At 37.2% G+C, this 26,293-nt stretch overlaps 1 protein-coding gene across 3 annotated transcripts in view; it reads left to right on the top strand.

Moving 5' to 3' along the window:
• Window positions 1-3,905: 3,905 nt before the first annotated feature.
• The window catches only part of zbtb20.L (zinc finger and BTB domain containing 20 L homeolog), a 449,779-nt gene continuing 427,391 nt past the window's right edge, over window positions 3,906-26,293 (top strand). For 2 of the 3 annotated variants that reach the window (XM_041581418.1, XM_041581417.1), the window contains exon 1: window positions 3,907-4,191. The gene's annotated coding sequence lies outside the window, so the exon portion shown is untranslated. Of the gene's footprint in view, window positions 4,192-26,293 lie in introns of all 3 variants that reach the window. The other variant, XM_041581419.1, reaches the window with a different exon arrangement.

Here is a 26,293-nt window from a genome sequence, read left to right as displayed (position 1 = left end):
ATTCGGTTTGGCCGGCAAGAAGGATTAGGCCGAATCCAAATAATGATGAAAAAGGCCAAATTCTGGATTCGGGGCATCCCTAGTTTAAAATTGATTTCCTTTTTCTGTGTAATAATAAAACAGTAGCCTGTACTTGATCCCAACTAAGATATAATTAATCCTTATTGGAAGCAAAACCAGCCTATTGGGTTTATTTCATGTTTAAATCATTTTCTAGTGGACCTAAGTCCAAATTACATAAAGATCTATTATCCAGAAAACCCCAGGTCCCAAGCATTCTGGATAACAGGTCCCATATCTATACATGGATATAGATACAGGTATGAGATCCCCTGCAGGGGGTCAGGTACCCGCGGGTTACCCGCAAAAACCTGCAGTACCATGCGGGTTGCAGGTAGATCTAGTGATGTCACTTCCGGTGGCAGCACTTCCTGTTTCTTGATGGTCAGTGGGTTGCGGATCGGGTTGTGGATAAGGTACTTGCGGGTCGGGTAGCAGGTCCAAGCAGTAAGTATGCGGGTTGCGGTTCCAGATGTTGGTTGCGGGTCGCACAGGACTGTATCCCCTGTGCAGAAACCCATTATCCAAAAGCTCCGAATTACAAAAATGCCATCTCCTATAGAACACCAGTTATTTTTTTTTTATTTCTAATTACTTTATTTAATTATGGTTCCGATTATTTCCTTTTTCTCTGTACCTTGTTTAAATGATTTTTACCGTATAAAAGGTATGGGGGGATCTGAATTACAGAAAGATCCATTAACTGGAAATATTCAGGCCCCAAACATTCCTGTATGGAAGTATTTAAGATTTCTCTAATTTTTTATAATATTTTTTTTCTGATTCTCTGATAATGGTGATCCAAGACAACCCTTCAGTTATACCCCAAGACTTTCCCAAGCCTCATTGGAGGTCCAGTGTTTGGCAAGGGCCCACGTTAACTTATAACAAGGTTACAGATATCAGAATAAAAACATTGGGGTATCAGCTCTACAGCCTCAGTTTCAACAATATCTAGGACAGAAAATTTGTTTTTTCACCCCAAATCTCAACTGAACAAGAAGCTGGATTTTAGGTGAATCTGTTTTTTTCTATCGGGTTGAGCCCCAGAGAGTCACCCCCACTGGACCAGTGGCACACTCCAATTGAATGTGTGGTTTCAGGCTCCCATGAGATTGCCAGTGTTCGGAGCGGGAGGAGCAGGCGCAATTGTTTCCATTATGACTGCAGCAAAAAACATGGTGGGTTAAAACTCGACAAATCCATAGGTCATTGACTGGTCTTGCTCTTCCCCCCCATCAGTATTTGTATTCACTTGTAGGGGCAGAGTTATCAAAGTGTCAGTCTAGAGCTTAATAAATAAAAAAGGCACCCACGTTCCGTTCATTCCTATGGGATTTTTAGAACCGTATTTATCAAATGGCAAATTCTAACTTTCACCCACTGATAAATACAACGCTAAAAATCCCATAAGAATAAACGGAACGTGGGTGAGTTTTTATTTGATTTTTTTTTAAGGGGTTGTTCACCTTTAAATTAAGGGGCAGATTTATCAATGGTCGGAAAATTCGAATTTCGAGCTAATTTTTGTGTACTTCGACTAGGGAACAGCCCAAATTTGATTTGAATTTGAAAAAAATTTGAAAATTCGAATTTCAAAATTTATCATGTACTGTCTCTTTAAAAATTCGACTTTGACCATTCGCCATCTAAAGCCTGCCGAATGGGGGACCTCCTAGTACCTATTTGGAATCAATCGGTGGACTTTGAAAAATGGTTTTTTTGGGTTGAAAATCTTCGAATCCTTCGACTCGAATGCGCTATTAATTTAATTCGTACGTTTGGAATACGATTGAAAACTGACCTATTTGATCAAAAACTGACCTATTCGGCCAAAAAAAAACATAGATATCATTTTGGTTGATCTTTCTGAATTCGAATTTCGAAGTTTTTCAAAATTAAAATTGGACCCTTGATAAATATGCCCCTAATTGTTAGTATGATGTAGAGAGGGATATTCTGAGACAATTTGGTTTTAATTTTTTATTATTGTGGTTTTTGAGTTATTTAGCTTTTTATTCTCCAGTTTGCACTTTCAGACATCTGGTTGCTAGGGTCCAAATTACCCTAGCAACCATCCACTGATATAAATAAGAGACTATATATAAATAGGAGAGGCCTGAATTGAAAGATGAGTAATAAAAATTAGCAATAACAATACATTTGTAAACTTTAAGAGCATTTGTTTTTTTACATGGGGTCAGTGACCCCCATCAGAAGAAGAAAGCAAGTAATTAAAAAAAAAACTATACATAATAAATAATGAAGAGCAATTGAAAACTTGCTTAGAATTGCTCATTCTATAGCACGCTAAAAGTTAACATAAAAGTGAATCACCCCTTTAAAGGAGAAGTAAAGGCTAAAAGTAAGTAAGCTTTATCAGAAAGGTCTATATAAATACACCAGTAAACCCTCAAAGTAATGCTGCTCTGAGTCCTCTGTCAAAAGAAACAGCACATTTCTTTCCTTCTATTGTGTACTCATGGGCTTCTGTATCAGACTAACTGTTTTCAGCTTAAACCTCCAGGGCTAGGGCTTGAGCATGCTCAGTTTGTTCCTCTCTCCTTCTATTGTGTACTCATGGGCTTCTGTATCAGACTTCCTGTTTTCAGCTAAAACCTCCAGGGCTAGGGCTTGAGCATGCTCAGTTTGTTCCTCTCCCCCTCCCTGATGTAATCTGAGCCCAGTGAGCAGAGAGAGACTCAGGCAGGAAGTGATGTCTCAGCAAGCTAATATGGCAGCTGCTATCCTAAACAAACATAGAGAGCTTCTAGAGCTGTTTACTCAGGTATGGTAAAGCATTCTGCAGAATAAATATAGTGTTATAACTTGCACTATTATGGCTAATCTGTTGGCAATAAACTGCTTCAGTAGCTTTCCTTCTCCTTTAAGCTCTAAATAAAACAATACAACTTTAAACAAAGTTACAATTGTAAACAATTGTAACAAACCAAAAAAAAATAAAACAATGTTAAATTCAACACTGTATTATTACGCGTCAGGCAACAGCTCTTGCTCCTTTACATGTTCAAAGCCAACAGTTTTATGATGCAGAACTACAACTCCCAAGATCGTGGGTTAGAGAGGGGGGGAAGGATAAGCGAGCCTGTGTCTGTATTCATTAAAAACAAAACGAGAGCAGAACGTGCAGCTGGGACGCTTCCTGGAGGAATATATACATATATAATGATTATTTTGTAACCTATCAGGGCTGCTCTCATTTGCCTGCTGGCCACACGGCTTGTGCCTGTCTCATTTGGAAGCAGGGGACGTGTGATCTTTTTTTTTTCTTCTCTTCTCTAATTTAAAATAACCTTGGCCGCAGTTTAATTGGGCAGAGGCTGCGGGTATCGTTTATTTCTGTCGCCGTTACACGGTGTTCTATATGCATCGCACCTGTTCCGGGCAATTATTACAGCTGGAGGAGCAGCCACTGCCCTGATTGGTCCACAGCACATTTAGGAAATCCTTCTGTAAGAATTAAAAAAAAAAAAAAAAACAAGTGACCCCATTTCTTATCTCCGCTGCACTTTTCTTTGTAACCGCCTGCCCGACGCGTTTGCAACTATCCCACGGAATATAAAAGGATAAAAGTATTCGTTTTTGGTTTTTGGTTTCCTCTCGACCGAGTGGAGTGTCCTGCCTCCCAGTGAAACGTGTTCCATTAATATATAATCAGTGCTGAAAAACAATGCTGGAGCCGGATTGGAAAGGTGGGGCCGGGGCTGCTTTGAAACTGTCGTTTTTTTGGCTGCTGAGCTGCCCAGTGTGTTAGTCAAGCAGTGCTGAACCTGTTGCTGCAGTAGCCGACTTAGTATTTTGCTTGTTAGATAGAGGAAGGAGGGCTGTCTGCTGTCTGGTAGGAGGGCATTGTCTGTGTCTTTTTCCCTATCACACTCACTTACACACACACACACACACATACCCTCGCTCTCTCTCTCTCCCGTCTCTGTGGTTTGTAAGGTAGGTTGCAGAGTGTGTGTGTGTGTGTGTGTGTGTGTGTGTATATACACAACATCAAGATCAGGAAAATGGAATCATTAGACAGGCAGCCAGTCATTACCACTTACACTCTAGTTCCAGGGAGACTTGGATTATGAGAAGAGAAAACTCTCAGCTCTGGGGGACAAGGTAGGCCAGTTAACTTTCCTACAAATAATAATAATAATAATAATAAAGAGGGAAAAAGATGCCGTTTTATTTTCTCTTTCTTGTTTTTGCTGTCTGTTTTCTACAACTGTATCTTGCTTTCCTCTTTTTAACAGGCCTACCCCAAAAGGAGACGATTTTTATTTATGTCTTTAGGGGTGTGACATCTAGAGTTGTTTTATTTCCCAATCTCCTTATTATTATTATTTTTATTTCCTTCCCCTTCATTAAATCAATCTCCCTCACTCTGCTGCAACTCTCTCGGCGTCATTGTCTCTTTATTAAGCTCCCTGTGCCAATTAATGCAATCTATTTCTTTTACGTGCCCGATGTATGTCACATTATTGTGCCGCCCTTTATACTCCTCGTATCAAACTTCCCACGACGAGAGAATAAAAAAAAAACAGGTTGGAATATGAAGGGACTTTCAGTAATTTTATTTTTAATCTCTTTATTTATTTTGTAACGGCAGCTACGATTACATCTCTCCCCCAAACCATCCTCTTTTTTTTTGTTTTTGGATGTGTTAATTTGGAAAAAGCATGGGAATATTAAAAAGCAAGATTAGATGTTGGCTTTTTTCAACTTTACTTTTTTTTTTTTTTTTTCCTTGTTTTCTAAGCCGGGCATCGATCTGAATGCAGAACTGAACTTTCTAACTGGCAGCTTTGAAAATGAATCCGTCGGTAGGAGATATGTTTGTAAATGTCGTGGGTTTCGGAGAGGGTAGGGGGCACAGGGAATATGTAAAAATAAAGGGACAGTTTGCTGAAAGTCTCAGAAAAGTAAAAACGAGTCTCCCATGTAAAATCTTAAAGTGAAAGCTCCCTCCTGTTTATCATGCACATGAAAGCCTTGGATTAATAGCTTCTACGGCAGTTATATATATAGATATATATATATATATATATATATATATAGATATATAGATATATAGATATATAGATATATAGATATAGATAGATAGATAGATATAGATATATATATATATATAGATATATATATACAGGTATAGGACCTATAATCCAAAATGCTTCCGGATAACAGATCTTTCCATAATTTGGATCTCCATACATTAAGTCTACTAGAAAATCATATAAACATGAAATAAAGCCAATAGGCCGGTTTGGCTTCCAATAAGGATTAATTATATCTTAGTTGGGATCAAGCTACCGTTTTATTACTACACAGAAAAAGTGAAACCGTTTTTTTTTTAAAATGATATTATTTGGATAAAATGGAGTCCATGGGAGACGTTCTTTCCGTAATCCGGAGCTTTCTGGAGAATGGATCCCATATATATCGGTTGTGATGCTAGAGAAATGTTGGGTGAGACATTGAGGAAACGTGAAGTCTTCCGAAAAAAAACCCCAAGAGCATTTCTGCAACATGGGACAACGTAGAAAATGATGGATGAACGTTGCCCCCGTTTTTAAAGTGTTATTATGTGCCGCGGCAGCAGCAAGTGCTTCCGTTGTTGTTTGCTGCTATTTTGTCGTGTTGTGTTGTGTAGGCCCGACAAGGGGAATTGGGATAAGTACAGCTATACTGGCAGTTTCTCTTTAATACCACCGGCTGTTTGTTCTTTGCTACATTTGGCAAATGCTGAGAAGGGCTTTGCATATCCAACAGGTATCCTATGTCCACTTTCAGCTCTTTTCTTTGCTGAGTCCCGTCGCCTTTCCAAAATAAATAAAGTTACCGCAGATCAAAGGAAAATTGTTTTTGGATTTTCGATTAAAAGAGCGTGTTCGTTTTTTTTTATTTTTTTTTTCTGTTCTTTTTTTGGCAGCCACCGGAAGTGACTTATTAAAGCAGAGGTGGCCTGTGCCCGAGCTGAAAAAAAAAAAAAAAAACAATTCGCCAGTTAATCGCCCTTTAACCCATTTTGCTGTTTCATTGGAACATTTAAAAGTCATTTCCAAAAAGTCCAAAGTCTTTTTTGAGCGTGAGTGTGTGCCGTGGAGCTGGCCCTTCATTGTGGGAGCTGCTCAGGCGTGGGATATATTATGTAAATAGAGACTGGACTAATGGGCAGAGTGGAAAAGTACAGACTGGGGCCATTCAGCAGCTGAATATTTTTGGAGCACAATAAGATGCCTTATGCCCATACTGTGAATCATGGGTAAGAGAGGTTATTTCACGTTTTAACCCATTCTTGCCGCACACTTCCAGGCATTTTGTAATTACAGTTCTCCGGACCACAACACTGTTATAAAAACAGAAATGCCTTGGCAATAATTGTATCCTCTGTAATGATCCCAACTTGCAATTTCCTTATACTCGTGTTTACATAAAGTGACTTTCTTTCTTACCGGACACAAAGTACAAGTTTTATTCATTTATAGACTCTTTCAGGGGTGACTGTAGCAATCGCTGCTGCCGGTCTTGTGTGATTTTATTAGAAGTATATTAAACACTGCCTTTACTTCTTCACTCTTTGCCCTTTTCTTCTGCACCAGAGAACGTAATAATTATTTTAATATGAAAATACATGTGGCACTTGAACGCCTGCTTATTATATAGAATGTATCCCAAGTTTGCAGCATTCAAAAGCTACTGAGCAATACTGCTATTTTATTTTTATATTTTTTTAAAATGTGATGTTGGAGCCAACAATGTTGTCGTTAATAGAGAGGGGCCGGCACAATTTTCTCAATTTATTTGTCAAATTCCGGAATGTTTTCTGACTTATAACTCTTGATTTAATTTACAGTAATGTATGGGGACAGGATTCATTAAAGCCCAGTAATATATGGAGATAGGATTCCTTAACATCCAGTTATATATGGAGATAGAATTCTGTAAAGCTCAGAAATATATGGGGATAGGATTCCTTAAAGCCCAGAAATACATGGGGATAGGATTCCCTAACGTCCAGTTATATATGGAGATAGAATTCCTTAAAGCCCAGAAATATATGGGGATATGATTCCTTAAAGCCCAGAAATATATTATGGAGATAAGATTCCTTAAAGCCCAGTAATATATGGGGATAGAATTCCTTAAAGCCCAGAAACATATGGGGATAGGATTTCTTAAAGCCCAGTAATATATGGGGATAGGATTCCTTAAAGCCCAGAAATACATGGGGATAGGATTCCCTAACGTCCAGTTATATATGGAGATAGAATTCTGTTAAGCCCAGAAATATATGGGGATAGGATTTCTTAAAGCCCAGTAATATACGGGGATAGGATTCCTTAAAACACAGAAATATAAGGGGATAGGATTCCATAAAGCCCAGAAATATACGGGGATAGGATTCCTTAAAGCCCAGAAATATATTTTGATAGGACTCCTTAAAACCCAGAAATATATGTTGATAGGACTCCTTTAAACCCAGAAGTATATGGGGATAGGATTCCTTAAAGCCCAGAAATATATGGGGATAGGATTCCATAAAGCCCAGAAATATATTGGGATAGAATTCCTTAAAGCCCAAAAATATACAGGGATAGGATTCCTTAAAGCCCAGAAATATATGGGGATAGAATTCATTAAAGCCCAGAAATATATGGGGATAGGATTCCTTAAAGCCCAGAAATATATTTTAATAGGATTCCTTAAAGCCCAGAAATATACAGGGATAGGATTCCTTAAAGCCCAGAAATATATGGGGATAGAATTCCTTAAAGCCCAGAAATATATGCGGATAGGATTCCTTAAAGCCCAGAAATATATGCGGATAGGATTCCTTAAGCCCAGAAATATATGGGGATAGGATTCCTTAAGCCCAGAAATATATGGGGATAGAATTCCTTAAAGCCCAGAAATATATGCGGATAGGATTCCTTAAAGCCCAGAAATATATGCGGATAGGATTCCTTAAAGCCCAGAAATGTATTGGGATAGAATTCCTTAAAGCCCATAAATATATGGGGATAGGATTCCTTAAAGCCCAGAAATATACAGGGATAGGATTCCATAAAGCCCAGAAATATATGCGGATAGGATTCCTTAAAGCCCAGAAATATATGTGGATAGGATTCCTTAAAGCCCAGAAATATATTGGGATAGAATTCCTTAAAGCCCAGAAATATATTGGGATAGGATCCCTTAAAGTCACAGGCCATGCTTCTCATCAGAGGAGAGGGCACAGGTATAAAGTCCAGGGTGGTATTGTTTAAGCTGAAATAAATATTGATGGTGGACAGTCGGTACCATGTTAGTCAGCAGGAAAAACGCAGACACAACAGGGAAGAAAATTGTATTACTTTTAACTTTCACTCGGCAGAGACTTTGGGGTGCCCCGGCCCATTTTCCAAATCTAATGGCATCGAGTCAGGGCTGTAGATTTATATATTTTTTATTCGACTTTACGTTGGAACTTTTATCAGACATAAGGTGCAAATGAATTTTAATATTTCACACAGAGCTATTGTCATGTACTGTATGGCCACATGTGCCCGGCTCGGCAAAACGATGGCTCCCTTTTATTAGTCTTACTTTGCCTTTGATTCTGAACGCAGGATTGTCTGTGGTTAAAGTGTTGCTCCAGTATCGCTGCTGAAATATCAAGTAGCAGTGTGACTGGCATCATGTTTTCACATGACTATATCCAGTTATACATTACAGGCAAAGCATACACAATTTTTTTTTATCTTCTTTTATTGTTTATCTCCAAGTTCCAGGGCCAAAATCCCTGCCAAGATTTAACTGGTTGTCAGCAGCTCCCCGTACCTCTTCCGTCCGGCTCTCCTGAAAAACATTTTTATCCTGATTTACTTTACGTTAAACTGAATCAAACAACTAGATAGATATAGAATTCTTATTTTAGCTTTTTATCTTCTTTTATTGTGGCCTAAACTCAACACAATCGTTTTGCCACAAAAAAGATTTTTTTTCCCATTACTGTAATGTATTTATAATATATATAATATATAAACTGGATTGAGTATTTGTTCCATGAATTAAGTCAAACATGCAAATGCAAATTTTTGTATTTTTTCCAAGTCAGCTGCTTGGCAAGTGTTTTACATATTTTGGAGTGAGGGCAAGATCAGTGTGTTAGCTCTGAAGCACCATTTGCATTTGTCACTGCACTTTATTTCCTATAAGGCCATTTAAAAAAAAAAAAAAAAAAAAATTTGGTGACAAATTCAACATTTTATAAACGAGTTATAAAGGAATTTGTGAAGCCACAATGATGTTGCTGCGCTGGCTTTCATCTAAGCTTTGGATTAAACCAAAATAATTATATATACAGGTATGGGACCTATTATCCAGAATACTTCGGGCGTGGGGTTTTCTGGGTAATGGATCTTTCCATAATTTGGATATTCATACCTTAAGGGGCAGATTTATCAAAGGTCGAGGTGAATTTTCGAATGAAAAAAATTTAGACTATGGAATATTCCAAATTCAATTCAAATTTGAAAAAAAATTGAAAATTTGAATATTGAAATTTATCATGTACTGTTTCTTTAAAAATTCAACGCCGACCATTCGCCATCTAAAACCTGTCGAATTGCTGTTTTAGCCTATGGGGGACCGCCTAGAACCAATTTGGAGTCAATTGGTGGACTGAAAAGGTTTTTTTGAGGAAAAACTTTGATTCGTACCAATCGAATGCGCTATTACTTCAATTTGTATGATTCCAATTTGATCAAAAATGAACTTATTCAGCCAAAAAAAACTTTTTTTTTTTTAATAAATTTCAGTTGATCTTTTTTAATTTGAATTTCAAAGTTTTTCAAATTCTAAATTCGAGCCTTGATAAATCTGCCCCTAACTGTTAGTACGATTTAGAGAGTGATATTCTGAGACAATTTGTAATTGGTTTTCATTTTTTATTATTTGTAGTTTTTGACTTATTTAGCTTTTTATTCAGCAGCTCTCCAGTCTGTAATTTCAGCCATCTGGTTGCTAGGGCCCAAATTACCCTAGCAACCATGCATTGATAAATAATAAAACAGTAACTTGTACTGAATCCCATCGAAGATAAAAATGAATCCTTATTGGAGGAAAAACAATCCTATTGGGTTTTATTAATGTTTAAATTATTTTCAAGTAGAGGATGATCCAAATTATGGAAAGAGCTCTTATCTGGAAAACCTCAGGTCCCGAGCATTCTGGATATCAGAAAAGAAGCCGTTTCTAACATTCACTATCCCTCTGTTTTTTTCAGATTTTGCAAATATTCTATATTTTTGGCATTATATGAGTAGGGTTGTCACCTGGCCAGTGTATTACCAGCCAGGGCCAATATTCTGTGGCTCCATAATTTCCTCTGTGTTCTGGGTGTGTATATAGTGTGTACGTAATATAGTGAATAAAGTACCCCCTTTTGTAAAATATAAGGATATTATAAGTTACTGAGGATTTTTATGACCATATATAAGTACGAGGCAGAAGGCCGAGTGTTATTATACAGGTCATGGAACTCTGAGTTAACTTCTAATATCCTTATATTTTGCAACTGGGGGAACTTTATTATAATACACAATTTTCAGTGAGTCATGTGACAGAAATTACATCAGAACTCACCGTTTATAACTGATGACATCAGAACTCACCGTTTATAAGGATATAATTTACAAGATTTTCATAGCTTTTGTGTATTATATATATATACACACCATATGGCTAAAAGGAGGCACGCTATCTAATTATTAGAATAATTGAATTAAGCCACACCCATCATTGTTGAAACAGGCGCCAGTACAACATACAATAACATTCTTGACAATTCTGTGGTTCCTGCTTTTATGGCAGTTGTTTGGGGAAGGTCCATGTTTCAGGGGGGTAATGCTGCGAAGCTTCTTTGTTTCCACTGGATGTGGTATTTCTCCTCTCAATTTTTATAACCTTTGTGGTCAGTCCTTGGTACTGGCAATCAATTGAAAGTATAGTTGGTGGAACAGACCAAGGTAGACGCAGAGCTTTGCTGCAAAAAAATCCTTTTATTGACACCCTAACCCTAACCCTAATCCTAACTGCACACACACACAGGCCACATGGGTCCATGATGGATTTGCAGAGACTTGATTGGCCTGCACTAGACCTGCCTACATCTCATTCCTAAACCAAGGGCATTTATATGCAGTTGCTCCTCCCTTTGCTCCTATAAGAGGCTCTTCTCTTCTAGAAAGGTTTAAACTAGATTACAAACATACTAAAGAGAAAACTTAAACTTCCACTAGAAGTGAAGTTTGCTCAGATCAGGAATTTGGAACCAGACAGCCCTTTCCGAACCCAATCCAGTCCAATCTGGACCAGTGGCAACCCTAGTCTGCACCAAGCCTTGACCTCAACTCTAATGAACATGAATTGGAATGCTGCTCCTCAACATCAGTGGCCAAACTCTTACATATGGAAGCAAATCCCACCAAAAATATTCCAACATCTAGTGGAGACCTTTTCTTTATTTTTCTCTTTTGTATGTTTTTTTTTAATGTGTTTTTGTATGTTTGTAAGAGTTGTAGCAAAGGGAGGAACAACTGCATATGACTGCACTTGGTTTGAGAATGAGAGGTGCCCCTATACATTTGGTCCTACATTGTGGGGGTTATTTACTAAACCACAAATTTATCTTGTCAGGCTTTTTGGGGCAAAAACTTGAATTCAGCCATATCAGACCTGCCGAGGTCATGTAGAAGTCAACGGGAGATGTCCCTATCCCAACTGGAAGTTATCGTGATTTGTGCTGGGTTTAGCCCAATAATCTGATATTTTCAGAGGTTTAGGGAAAAAACCTGAAAAAGACCCTAGTGTTTTTAATTAAAAACAGAAAAGACTTATTTTTCAACATGTCTTTTTGTTCAACCCATTGAAGCACTGGAGAACTGTAATATTACAGCCCTGCATGTAGCCAATGAATGCGAGGCGTTTAATATTCAAATATTACATGTATTACTGTGTTACGTTTGAACAACCACAAATGTATTTTTTATGATCAACTTTTTGCAATTTTTAGATTTGTCCATTTAAATTGGAACAGAGAAATTGTCCTTACATATTTTTACATTATATATATATATATATATATATATATATATATATATATATATATATATATATATATATATATATATATATATGTATTTATTTATTTTTTTATTATTATTATTGTTAATCCTTATGAATGTTATTTCATTTGGGTTTTTTCTAAGTTTTTATTATTTTTTCAGTTGTATTGTATTTGCTGGATTTTTTAATATGTGCTCATAAAACAAGATTATCTGTCCAACAACCAGAACCCTGATACATGCAGCCTTATGAGGAAGACTTAGTAAAAGAATGGGTTTCCTTGTACAGGTATGGGACCTGTTATCCAGAATGCTCGGGACTTGGTGTTTTCCGGATTACAGATTTCTGTAATTGGGATCTTCATACCAGAAGTCTACTAGAAAATCATATAATCATTAAATAAACCCAATAGGCTGGTTTTGCCTCCAATAAGGATTAATTATATCTTAGTTGGGATCAAGTACAAGCTACTGTTTTATTATTACACAGAAAAAGGAAATAATTTTTACAAATGTGGATTATTTCATTATAATGGAGTCTATGGGAGGCGGCCTTTTTGTAATTTGAAGCTTTCTAGATAACTGGTTTCTGGATAACTGATCCCATACCTGTAGTAGGATTGACTGTCATTGTCTGTTTTCATTAGAATAAGGAATTGTTCTATGGATAATCCCGACCATGTATTTATTGAAAGGGAAGCCTTCAATAAGGATTTTGTCTCATTTGCTTTTACACTCTTTCCCATCTGGTGATACTGTCCTAACATTCTTGGCTTCTTGCTTGAGATAGCGTTATTCCAGCAAATGGATTGTGGTGGTCTATTCTTCACCTTTCCTCTCCTTGGGGCATATTTTTGTGAAGCAAGTGCTAGTGTCTGCATTTATAGTAGGAACCTCCGATGTCATTGAGTTGAAGGTAACGCCACTATTTAGTACCCTTATCAATAGTATTGTAATCTAAATGGCAGGTCAAGTTTTATCCAGTGGGGATGATGTGAGACTCCAGAACAGTGATCCCCAACCAGTGGCTCATGAGGAACATGTTGCTCACCAACTCCATTGACATTGCTCCCAGTGTCCTCAAAGCAGGTGCTTATTTTTGAATTCCTGGCTTGGAAACCAGATTTACTGCCAAATATAGTCTTTTTGTAGGATATCAGTCCACATAGGGGCTACTGAATATCCATCACAGCCCTATTTGACACCTCAGGGACTTTTTTCATGGTTGTGTTGGTCCCCAACTCTTTTTACATTTGAATGGTAAAAAAGGTACAGGTAAAAAGCTTGGGGACCCTCACTCTAGAACAGTGATCCCCAACCAGTAGCTCGCGAGCAACATGTTGCTCTCCAACCCCTTGGATGTTGCTCCCAGTGGCCTTAAAGCAGGTGCTAATTTTTCAATTCCAGGCTTGGAGGCAAGTTTTAGTTGCATAAAAACCAGATGTACTGCCAAACAGAGTCTCAATGTAGGTTGACAATCCGCATAGGGACTACTAAATGGCCAATCACAGCCCTTATTTTGGCACCCAGGAACATTTTTCATGCTAGTGTTGCTCCCCAACTACTTTTACTTCTGAATGTTGCTCACGGCTTCTAAAGGTTGGGGATCCCTGCTCTAGAACATGCTACTACAATGGAGTATGGCTTTTAACCAAGTCTTAGTCAATACTAAGAACAACCCTAAGTGCACGTTGGGAAAGACCATGATGTTTTTTCCTGTGGGATATTGAGTAATGGTATCCACCATCCTTCATGCTAAATCACATCACGTTGATTACATTCTTCTTAAATTGATATATCTGTAAATGCAGTTGTCAGTGAACAAGGCCTTCATGACAGGTCTTTGCTGTCCCGTTTCTGTTTCTCCCCTAATACTAGAGGCGCGTTTATTAAAGGTCGAATATAAATTTGAACATACTCGAAATTCAAATGGGAGGTTATTTAAGAAAAATTTTGAACGTCTAAAACTCAAATGAATATTACTGACTCGAAAAACTCAAATCAAAATCGACCAAACTCTGAGTTTTTTACCCGAATGTCAGGAAGGCTATTGACATCTTTAGATGGGTCACTGGACCTCTCCCATTGACTTCTACATGAACTTGGCAGGTTTTAGGTAGCTAATAGTCAAATTTGATTTTTCTCACGGTAAAGGTTTGATAAATATCAAATTTCTAATTCAAATCGAGTTTGGATTATTCCCAATTCGAATTTGTGATTTTTAACCAAAAATCAGAAAATAAGAATTCTAATTAAAATTTACTATTCGACCTTTAATAAATCTGCGCCTCAATGTGTAAAACTAAACCGTGTCAATAAAAACTTAAGGTTGGACCCAAACTTAAACTCCAGTGTTAATTGTGTTGGGCTTGTATCGCTTGCTTTAGTCATATATAACAGTTTTTATATTTTATTTTTATATTTGCAAATGTGAATGTTCTGAAAACAAGACCTGCTATTCTCCGTCTCAGCACCATTGGGTTGCTTCCAAATCAGGCTGCACAGAAACAGAGAAGTTCAGAGGCAGAAGAATTTCCATTTTTATGCCTTAAATTCCCTCCACCCTCCCTCCATCACAGCACTCAGGCACATGAGAAGGGCTTTGATAATGATTTCAATCAGTCTGTTTGAAATGAGGGAAAACAGTGACAGCCTTTTATCCTGATGCTTCGTTCACCTTTCGGAATCACCGAGGCAGTTTACAACAGTTTTAAAAATAGTTCATTGAGTAAAAATTCAATATCCAAAGACCAAGCTGCCTGTAGGCAGTGTAATTTCCCCCACTGTGAACGTCACAATAGAAATTGTAGAGAATTACAGGAATTGCTTGCCACAGATTCAGCTTTGCCTGTCCTTAAAATTTGCATCCTTCACAAGGAGCACGACGAATAGGTTTTACATTTAATAGAGGCTGTTTCTCTCAGTTGGTAGGCGAAAAACACATCTGATATAACCTCTAAGCTGATTTTCTACTTTCTTCTACTGTAAAACCGTGGCGATAAGAAAATTTGTAAAAATTATACCGCAGGGTAGTCCACGAATGAGAGATATTTTGGCTCGTTAGGCGCATGTTCCTTCTCTTACAGAAAAAAAATACTCAAAAAATTATGGTCTCTACTTTTTTGTCTTTGAATCATTTTTATTAAAACTTGAGATGGCTCTTGTTGGGCGAACTGGGGTTAGTTGTGGTATTGTTTGAAGGAACACCATAGTATTATGTTTGATGAAATTTTATATTGGACATATTTTTTGATGGTACTTTCTGTAGGTTATATTTTTGATGGAATTGTTTTCAACCTCAGATGCGATGAAATCCATCATTGTTTTTGCAAAACAAGATGAGTAAAACAATAAAATCTTACTATCAAACTTCCATGCTATGAAAGTAAGTCCTATAGATTCCCTATGGAGATATCTAAAAATTGGATCCAGAGAAGTCCTACTGTCTAAAGCTGGCCATAGACACACAGATCCTATCGTACGAATCGAGGATTTTGTCCGGCGGAGATCAGTCGTTTGGTCGATCAGTCAGGTTTGATTTTGACCGGACCGATCCCGCCGGAGCCTATTGCGAATCGTAATCGGATCGTTCGGCGATACGGCCGAACAATCAGATTACCCCCGATATAGCCATGCTTGTTAATGGCATATCGGGGAAAGATGAGATTTTCTATTACCGCACACCTCCTTCCACTTTTCTGCGTAGTGGTGCTGGTCCTCCGTTGACCTGGCCAGGTCTCCTTACTGTTTTATAGTTTTGAAAAACGGTCCGCACACACCAATATTGCAGTCGGGGATTGTGCCCCTTTTATTAATGCCACCAACAATCAACGTTTCGGGGGGAACACAGCCTCCCTTCTTTAGGATCGTGGGGAAAGATCCACTCGTTTGGCGATGTTGCGCCTATGGCCACCTTTAGAAGGGTTCGCTCTTGGGACATGATGGAACTCAGATCTCCACTTGACATCTTTGTTTTCCCATTAACCTGCAAGGGGCAGATTTATTGATGATTAGGAAGAAAAAACATTTCTTTTCACATTATTTCCCCAGTAAAAAATGTAATTGTCATTTAGGGGGTCATTTATCAAAGGTTGAGCTGTGTTTTCAAGTTTTTCAGGGTAGTTTTCAGTAAAGAAAAAACTTGAATTTTCTGGTAAAAAGAAACTTCACAGTTTTCATGATTTATTATACCCCAAAGCTGGAAATAGTTTGAATCTGAAAATACTTTAGGTAAAACCTGTTGAGGTCATGTAGACGTCAATTGCAGAGGTTCCTTGAACCATTTGAAGATATTTAATAGCCTTCAGGATGTTCAGGTTTTATTCAGTGGGTTTTGAAAACTCTATTAGTTCGAGCAATTTGAGTTTTTTCCTGCGGAAAACCCAAATTCACTGTTTCAAATTTTTTTCCATTCAAGTTTTTTCTTAATTAGAAAAAAATCGAGCTGTGAGTTCATTCGAGGTATAAAAACCTCACAAACCTTGACCTTTGATAAATAACCCCTTAAATGTCCACATGTTGAACATTCTTTCCTTATTCTTCCTGAATACTGAGTTTTCCATTCTTAATAATATTTGCCCAAGTATTCTAAACATTTTATTGCCTGTAAACAATATCAACACTAAAAAGGATATTTTGTCCTATTGATGTGGGTCATGGTCACACAAATAACTGCAAGAAAATACTGTTCTGTTCTCTTTGAGAGATGTGTTTGAAAGGGAAGTATGTCAAAAAAGATTTCACAGCTGAGAATTGTCATCTTCATGAGGGATTTGAGCCTGGAGAACAAAAAATAGATCCTCGTGCTATTTAGGGTGAATTACCCTGATCCTGCTTATCCTGAATAAGCAGAACAAAAAGGTGACGCATAATTAACAAGGCTTTCTACCAAGATTTGATTTGATTCCCGACCTGAAAAACAGTCAAAACAGGACAGCCACTTATGTCAAAGCTCCAAAAAGTTTCTGTAATAAAAAGCACTCACCCTGGTGGTCCAGTGGTGCGGTGGGGACACCCTCCTTGCCATCGGCGGGGATGCCCGCCATGCTGCGCCTTTTCAGCCGACATCTTGGTTTCTTAGCGCGCGCGCCCGCATCTTGTTGTTTATATTGACGCAGATGCGCTGGCGTAATGACACAGGCGCGCAAATGCGCACAATGGCTCGAAAATGGAACACTAGAAAAGACCCATTTGCTTTCAGACCTTGCCCGTTATAGGTTTATCTTGGTGGTGTTAAGCTTTGAGCTATTTGATTCTGTTCTGATTCCTGTTTTGACCCCTGCCTGGCTTTTGACGATTCCACCTTCTGTATCCTGACCCTTGCCTGATTACGGACTACCTCTTCTGCCTTATCCTTCTGATTGACTTCCTGGTTTGACCCTTGCCTGCCTGACTTCGTTTGTACTCTGCCTGCCCCGACCCGGCCTGATCTGACTACCATTCTGTCTCAACGCCTTGTACCACGACCTTCTGCGCAAAGACTTTACTTTATAGTTGTGCCCCTCTGCTTGTCTAGAACCCCTCGCCTTGCACCTCTCGTTTTAAGACCTGGCGGCATCTGAGTAGCTGAGGGCTCCTCCCGAGGCCAAAGGCGGCTGCTACAGGTAGAAGCACGAGCCGAGACCAGGGTTTTTGGCATTGGTTCCAGATTCAGGGTGCCAACCGTTACAGTTTCTGTCTAAGTTGTAGTCGTCGATGACAATTTAGTTGTTGGAGTAATGATATAAAATTCAGATGGAATGTTATTTAGATGCGGTTATTTCAGTTGCATTTCAATGACTAGGTTATTGTTGGGTAGCTAAATATTTTTGGCTTCTACTTACCAAACAGAAGATCTTTAGGGTAAACGAGAAAAAAACTTGAAAAGGTGTCATGGTTAAAGAATTTGGTGGCAGTTGAATTTTTATAATTATGCAAAGTTTGAAAAATTGGTGACATTTTCAAGCTTTGGAGATTTTTCCAACTTAGAGGCTTTATACGTAACTTGACAGATTTTGGATTTGCAGTTTCCTACATAAAGGGAGATACGCACGCAGTGTTTATTGTAAATTTGTCATGGTGGGGTGACTTATTACAGCAACAAAAGTCACTTGCACAACTTTCCTGTAACTGTGTATACTACATCTTCCAGAAACTGGCAGCTAATAGACGTAATAAAATGGCAACTTCTCTGCCCATAACCATTTGAGCAGCTATGAAAATGACATTTGGCCAAAAAGTAAAGGAGAGCCCAACGGTAATGGGGAATTTTCTTTAGAAACGGACAAACAAGCTTTATACTTTCTGCATTCTCAAATGTCCTGTCCCCACCACTGCCTTACGTTTAAACCATTATAAAAAAACATCTTTAAATCCATTGTTTTATTTATGAAGTAGAAACACTGAAATTGTGAATTGTGAATGTTTTCTATGGTCTCTAAAATGAGAAATATCTGAAATAAATTTATTTGAAAGGTCAATGTAATCTGAAGCAAGAATTAGGTTAGAAATACTATATTTTATGTCTTGAGCTTCTCTACCAGCCCAGAGCAGCAAATATGAAATATTTAGAACATGCCCACAATACCTCCACATTTTTTTCCTGCACTTGTACTGGGCCTGAGCTTAGGACTGACTCGAAATATAAAGTATGGATGTTATTTATTAAACCTCAGATTTTTCTGGTTCGGCATTTTGGGGCAAAACTCAAATTTTTTATTATTTTCTCCCGAGAAAAATCCGAAAATCCTCCATCTCAGAGGTCCTGTTTAAATCCGTGGGAGAGGCACCTATCTCAACTTGACGTTATCTTGCTCTGCACTGGGTTTAGCCTGAAAATCCAACCTTTTCAGGATTTTCGTGAGAAAACTCGAAAAAACCGAGCAATTCCGGAAAAAGCCTGAAAAATTTGCGATTCTGGTTTTCGATTGATTTTATTGTTTTTTTCACAATCCGATTAGTTTTTTTTATTAATAAATAAGCTAAAACAGGGCATGGGAGTTTGGTCAAGCCTTTTTTCATTTCAATTATGAGATAAATTCTTATTTTAGTAATTAACCTCCTAAATGTTCAAAAAAAAATTCTCCATTCAAAGCTGATTCATAATTAGTCATGAAATATTGGCTTGTCTGGCGGTTGTAGCCTCCCTTTCTGCTGATGTTTTGATGACTTTTGAAGACCCCTAAGCTTAACTTTTTAACAGAAACCCTGATCACACTGAGCATGTGCAGTGTCGCTGACACTCAAAAGGGTGGTCTTTATCAGATCAAAGCGTGGAGAACTCAGGTTTTGCAAAAACTTAAGTCATGAATCATTACTGTTATAGGGATGCTGAATCTCTGGGCATTACTGGTATGGGACCTCTTATCTAGAATGTTCAGGACCAGATAATGAATCTTCATATCTTAAGTCTATTAGAAAATGATTGAAACATTAAACAACCCCAATAATATTGTTTTGCTTCCAATAAGGATTAATTGTATCTTAATTTAGATCAAGTATAAATATTGGTTTATTATTACAGATAAATTGGGGGGGGGAAATGGATTATTTGGGTAAAATTGAGTCAATGGGAGATGATCTTCCCGTGATTTGGAGCTTTCTGGATTATGGATTTCCAAATAATGGAAAATAGCAAATTTTGATCATGGTAAATGTATAACCTGTGTGCTCTGTACAGGTATAGGACCTGTTATCCAGAATGCTCAGGACCTGGGTTTTTCTGGCTAACGGGTCTTTACGTAAACTAGAAAATCATGTAAACATTAAATAAACCTAAAGTAAAATGAAATAATTCTTATAGAAGGGTTCATTTTTACTTTCATGCCTTTCAAAGGCAGTGACCTTACTGACCAATGTAGAGACCTCAGTTGCTCTGCTGATCCCTGTTCTCAACTGATCGATGGGGCATCACCGACTTAGAAGTGAGAGGAGCTGACACTCACTCAAAACATCAGCTGATAAATTAGCGCTAAATTTGGCAAAATTAGTGGATGACCAGATCGGACAATAACTGAGGAACCAGCCAGGTAGCACCAAAGTCATCTCATGTAGAGCTGGAGCTGTAGAAATATAATATGAAATCACTCACTAAATGAAATATAAGCAAAAAAAATGATTTCAATATTTTTCTGTTCCTTCGGCATGTGAGAAAATGAGACATGAAGATTAATACAATGCAATTTTCATATCATCCTGCTTGAAACGAGATCATTCAGGAGACCATTATCCACCTTTTTTTTCTGTTGCTTCTTCCTCTGCGTTTAATTTTAATTCATACTTTAATTTCTAATGCTTTTAAGAATTTTTTTTTTGGGAAATACCACTAAGCATTGAATTTAATGAAGGCTGCTGTCATAAAAAGTCACGGCTTGTGTTTTTTAAACATTAAAAACATCATTTGTTTTCATTCTTCATCACATTAAAGACACACTTTCATTAATAAATCGCTTGTTTAACTGAAAACTACGTGTAATGTTTGCTACGAAAATGGGAGATTTCGGAATGAAATTCCATGTTGCTATTATGGCATCTATTTGACTGCAGGAACTTGATTATTGTCTATATCTCCGGGGTTAAAAATAAATTCCTAACACTCTGGAAATCTGTCATTTGTAATCATTTTATTATTTAATCAATTCATTTGTTACAGCGAATCAGAATTAGAGGCCCATTTATTAAAGGTCGAATCTTAGTGGTACAGGTATGGGATCCGTTATCCAAAAAGCTCAGAATTACGGAAAGGCCATATCCCATAGATTTTTAACAATATTTCCTTTTTCTGTGTAATAATAAAACAGTAACTTGTACTTGATCCCAACTAAGATATAATTAATCCTTATTTGAAACAGAACCATTCTATAGGGTTTATTTAATTCTTAAATAATTATTAATAAACTTAAGGGATGAAGAGCCAAATTACAGAAAAACCCCTTATCCAGAAAACTCCAATGCACTAAGAACCTCTAAGAAACCTCTAAAAAATTTAGTTTTTTGGACAATTATTAGTGAAAAAAATCCAAAAAAATCCAAAAACCTCCAAGGGGGTTAGTTACTAAACTTGGAATGCAAAAATCACAAAAAATTTGATTTTTTTTAAATAAATCGGACTTTAAAAAAAATAAATAAATAAATTTTTCAGAATTTATTAAACCCAGAGGATGGAAAAGTCTGAAAATCCGGCATTTCAGAGCTGTCAAGGTTGTATATAAGTCAATGGGAGAAGTCCCAATGATTTTTTGATGTGCGCTGGGTTTTGCAATACCCAAAGTTTTTGGCGTTTTTTGGGCAAAATTCCGAGTTTTCGAGTGAAAGATGCGAAAAAAACATGAAAATCTGATGAAAAATCCGAAGAAATTGTGGAAAATTGGATTCTCATGATTTTTTCAGGTTTTTTCCCGCAAGCGAAAGCCCAGATAACCCGTGCGGATTTGGTTGGAGTTTTTTTCAGAAAATATTGAGATAAATTCGGAGAATATTGAGATAAATAACCCCCTAAAAGTCTGAAAGGTTAAAAAAAAGGTCCAATTGGATCAGCACAGCTCCCACTGACTCCCACTGTGGGACCTCACCTACACTTACTGAAGTTTTGTACTCAATTTAACAACGCAAATTTTTAGAGAATAATATGATTCATGGAAGAAACGGGAAATCCAGATGTTAGTAAATTGTTCCCTTATGGGCAGATTTATCAAAATGTGTGTTTAATAAATAAACGTCTATTCATTCTGTTCATTCCTATGGGATTTTTGGGAGCGTATTTACCAAATAGTGAGTTTTAACTTTCACCCATTGATAAATATGCTTCTAGAAACCTTATAGGAATGAATAGATCGTGAGTGAGCTTTTATTTATAAAAAAAAATCTAAACTCACATTGTGATAAATCTGCCCTTTCAAGTACAGGTTGGGATACCATAACCATGCCCATATGATGGGACTCGTACAAATGGCCACAAGTTTCATCCCAATGGGGCTAAAATTTCTAATATCGAACCACTTCCTTTTGAAGACGATACAGGAGCAGATTTACCAAAATTTTAACTAATTAAATTTTTAACAAATTGATCAATTTTTCTAAACAGATACATTTCAGTTCTGGGGAATGGTAAACACCGTTCTGCTCTATGGGGTGTTAGAGCTCAGTAAGCACCAACTCCCTTTTGAGGCATTAATCCCCGATGCATGTACGGAACAGAGATTGGGACAATTTAGCATTAGTAAATAAGGAACATTCACAGTTTTTACTGAGCAATAACTAGCGAGTCAATTGACCCATGATCACTTTTCTTTGTACACATGGATTTATTTACTTTTTGTTGCCATTCTACCTCAATGTCATCTAAAAAAGCCAATGGTCTAAAATTCCTCCCTGGTGTTTATATTACAAAACTGTAGCCTGTGGATGTGTTTACACAACAAAAGGGAGAAGAAAATAGAAGCGGAAGAACCAAACCCACAGACCTTCCCAAATCACTCAAATATCAGCACTTTCTTTTTCCTGCTCTGATCCTAATGGACCTTTTATTTTTTAGCCATTTGGACTTTAAGAGGTTTTTGGAATTTTTTTTTCAATTTCTCTGCATTTTTTTTTCACTCATACTTTTTATATTCAGATCTTTTAATAACTTTCATGGCATTTGTGGTTTCAGAGAAAAGGAGTTTAATCGTGGTTTCAAAAAGTTCAAATACTACAACATTCCACCTTTAATAAATGTTCCCCTAAATGTGTGGAGCATACTTTGTTCTGGGCATGCACTGAATCCTAATATTTTGAATCCTGAACCCAATCTGAACCTTAATTTGCATATGCAAACAGAAGGCTACATTTCAGTGGTATTAGAGCTTTTTGAAACCACGATCAAACTCTATTTTAGTGCAGCTCCTATTGACTTCTCTAGGACTTCAACTACTTTTACTCGCGCCGTTTTGTATTCAAATTTGTTTTGAATAAATCTCAAATTTTTTGAGAAATTAAAAACAACTAATTTTGAGAGGAAAATATGATTTATGGAAAAAAAATCAGAATTTTAGTAAATCGGCCCTTAAGGGGTTATTTATCAAAGGTCGAATTTTAGAGTTTTATTATACCTTGAATGAACTCACAAATCCAATGGTTCCTGATTTAAAGAAAAACTCGAATAAAAAATCTCGAATCAGGAAAACTTTTTCGAAAACTTTAATTGATTGAGTTTTCGGAGAGAAAAAAACTTGACTCGCTCAAATTGATTTGGACAAAACCCTCCAAAAAAAACTAGACATCATGAAGACTATTAACATGTTCAAAATGGTTTGAGGGACCTCTGCCATTGACTTCTACATGACCTCAACAGGTTTTAGATGTATTTTCGGATTCAAGCTATTTCTAGGGTCGGGGGATAATAAAGAAACCTTGAAAAATTCAAGTTTTTCTTTTAAACCCGAAAAATTTATTTTTCACCTAGAAAACTTTTTTGTGGAAAACACAACTCAAACCTTAATAAATCTGCTCACTAGTGTAAGAAGTGAAGAAAAATGCATGTGTGTATGTTTGACAATTTTTGGCACAGAACATACAAGCTATAATTTTTCCGTTTTTCATAGGGTTCAGATTAGGGTTGGCACCTGCCCGGTTTTAACCTGGACAGCCAGGTTTTTTGAAGGGCTGTCTGGGTCAAAACTGCCTGCCTGGTTTTCCAAATTAGGAAAACCGGGAAAGATTCCCAATGATTTACGATGCGATCGACCAATCGTCACATCATAATCCTACCCTTAGGGACAGATTTATCAAGGGTCGAATTTCGAGTTTATAGGAGTTTCTAAAAACTCCCATAAACTCAAAATTCTAAAAAAAAAAGCAACCGAAAAAAACAACCAAAATGTATTAAAAAAACTCAAATTCTTAAAAAAACGGTGAATAGAATTGAGCTGCAAATTCGAATCAAATTCAAATCAAATTTTCTCACCAAAAAAAAAATTTAAAAAAAAAGTTTTTTTTTAGAAGTCCGCCAAATTACTCCAAATTGATTGTAGGAGGTCCCCCATAGGCTAAAACGCCAATTCGGTAGGTTTAACATGGGGAATAGTCGAATTGAAATTTGATAAATTTTAAAATTCAAATTTTGAATATTTTTTTAAATTCGAATCGAATTTGGACTATTCCCTACTCAAATTACACTACAATAAACTCGAAATTCGAATTTAAAAATGCGACTTTTCAAAATCTGCCCCTAAATGTCACAACCCCCATTACACACGGCCCTGCCCAGAGTTAGACTGGTCAAAAGGTGGCAACCCTAGTTCAGATTTTGTTGGCTACCCATTATGATTTGGCTGAATCAGAATCCTGATAGAGACTTGGATTCATGTGACCTGCGAACCAAATCCCGGATTCAGCGCATCCTACTTGGCTCATATTATTTCCGTTCACTAGAAATACATGGAGCTTTAAGACAAATAGAGAAAATGGGGAGAAAAACGAAACGGAGCCATCAGTAGTTCAGATTGTTTTTAACAACGTGTAATGGCTTTTAAGGAGAATCAGAAATTGGTGCATTAGTGATGGGAAGATGGCGCCTATCAATGTGGCCAGTTAAGTGCTCTCTACCTGATTTGTTTTTTTTTAATACCAGAATGTGTTTTAAAGGCTGAACAAACAGCAAGCGAATTCTAATCACTTTTGTATTGATTTTGGATTAGCGTTGGGAATATACACAGGCCAAGCTGTTAGATGTACAAGTATCTTCTGATAAGGCTCAATAGAAGTTGTATGGATGGGGGACAGTAATAGAACTATGGGGCGTCGGGCCCTGGTGCAGACTGTGCAGCCGGACCCCCTGACCCCCTTCCGGAATCATTTTTGCTAGCGCCTACACATACTACTTACTTACTACTAATACACCCCCTGCTCCCCTGGTAGTTCCACCACTGTTGCAAAATATGAGGATATTAGAAGTTACCTCGGAATTCCATGACCTGTATAACTCGGCCTTCGGCCTCGTACTTTTATATGGTCATGAAACTCCTCTGTAACTTATAATATCCTTATAGTTTACAATAGGGGTAATTAATTTACTATATAATACACAAAAGCCATGAATATCTTGTAAATTATATCCTTATAAATGGTGATGACTAGTGATGTCACATGACTTACTGAAACTTGTCTATTATAATAAATAAAGCTCCCCTTTTTGGAAAATATGAGTATATTAGAAGTTACCTCGGAGTTCCATGACCTGTATAAAAAAAATTCACCCTTCAGCCTTGTAATTTTATATGGTCATGAAACTCCTCGGTAACTTATAATATCCTTATATTTTACAATAGGGGGTACTTTATTCTCTGTATATCTCATACATACGTTAGCGTTAGAGTATGCTACTGAATGTATTTCTATCACAGCCGTGTAGTTTGCGGTTATGTAAAGTGAAAGTGAAATCACTAGTGATAACATTTCGGGGCAGATTTATAAAGGGTCGAATTTCGAAGTGGAAAATACTTAGAAATTCGACCATCGAATTGAATACTACGAAATTCAAAGTTGATTTCGTAGGATTTTTTGCATCGTACGATCGTATTCCGATCGTAGTATGAACGTACTTCGAATCGTATGATTTAAACGATTTTATTGTACGATCGTACAATTTTCCTTCGAATACAAAAAACTTAAAAATATTCTCTGGAAGGTCCCCATAGGCTAACATAGCACTTCAGCAGGTTTTAGTTGGCGAAGTATTGAATTAAAGAGACAGTACTTTGATTATCGAATGGTCAAATAGTCGAACGATTTTACTTTGAGTCGAAGGTCGAACTTGTAGTAGCCTATTCGATGGTCGAAGTATCCAAAAATTACTTTGAATTTCGAATTTTTTTACTTCGTCTGGTCTGAGGTGAAGGCAAGTCTGGCGCAAGAGGTAACGTTCAGTAAAATCTGCATCTTAGTGAATTTGTGTAGTTACGTCCATTCGCCAGAGCAGAAATTCGCCACGCGTTAGGGAGCGAAGTACCGCTAGAGTCTATCTCCTTCACTAGTGAAGTTACGCCAGCAACCGTTAGTAAATCGGTGAAGTACTGAAATGGCGTCACACTGGTGAATTTTCACCCGCATAAGTCACTTTGCCCTTTAGTAAATTTGCCCCATAGACTCTATTTTATCTA

The sequence above is a fragment of the Xenopus laevis genome, chromosome 2L, assembly GCF_017654675.1.
Source record: "Xenopus laevis strain J_2021 chromosome 2L, Xenopus_laevis_v10.1, whole genome shotgun sequence".
NCBI lineage: Eukaryota > Metazoa > Chordata > Amphibia > Anura > Pipidae > Xenopus > Xenopus laevis.
The sequence above is the reverse complement of the archived record's forward strand: the minus strand, read 5'-3'. Positions and strand labels throughout refer to the sequence as shown.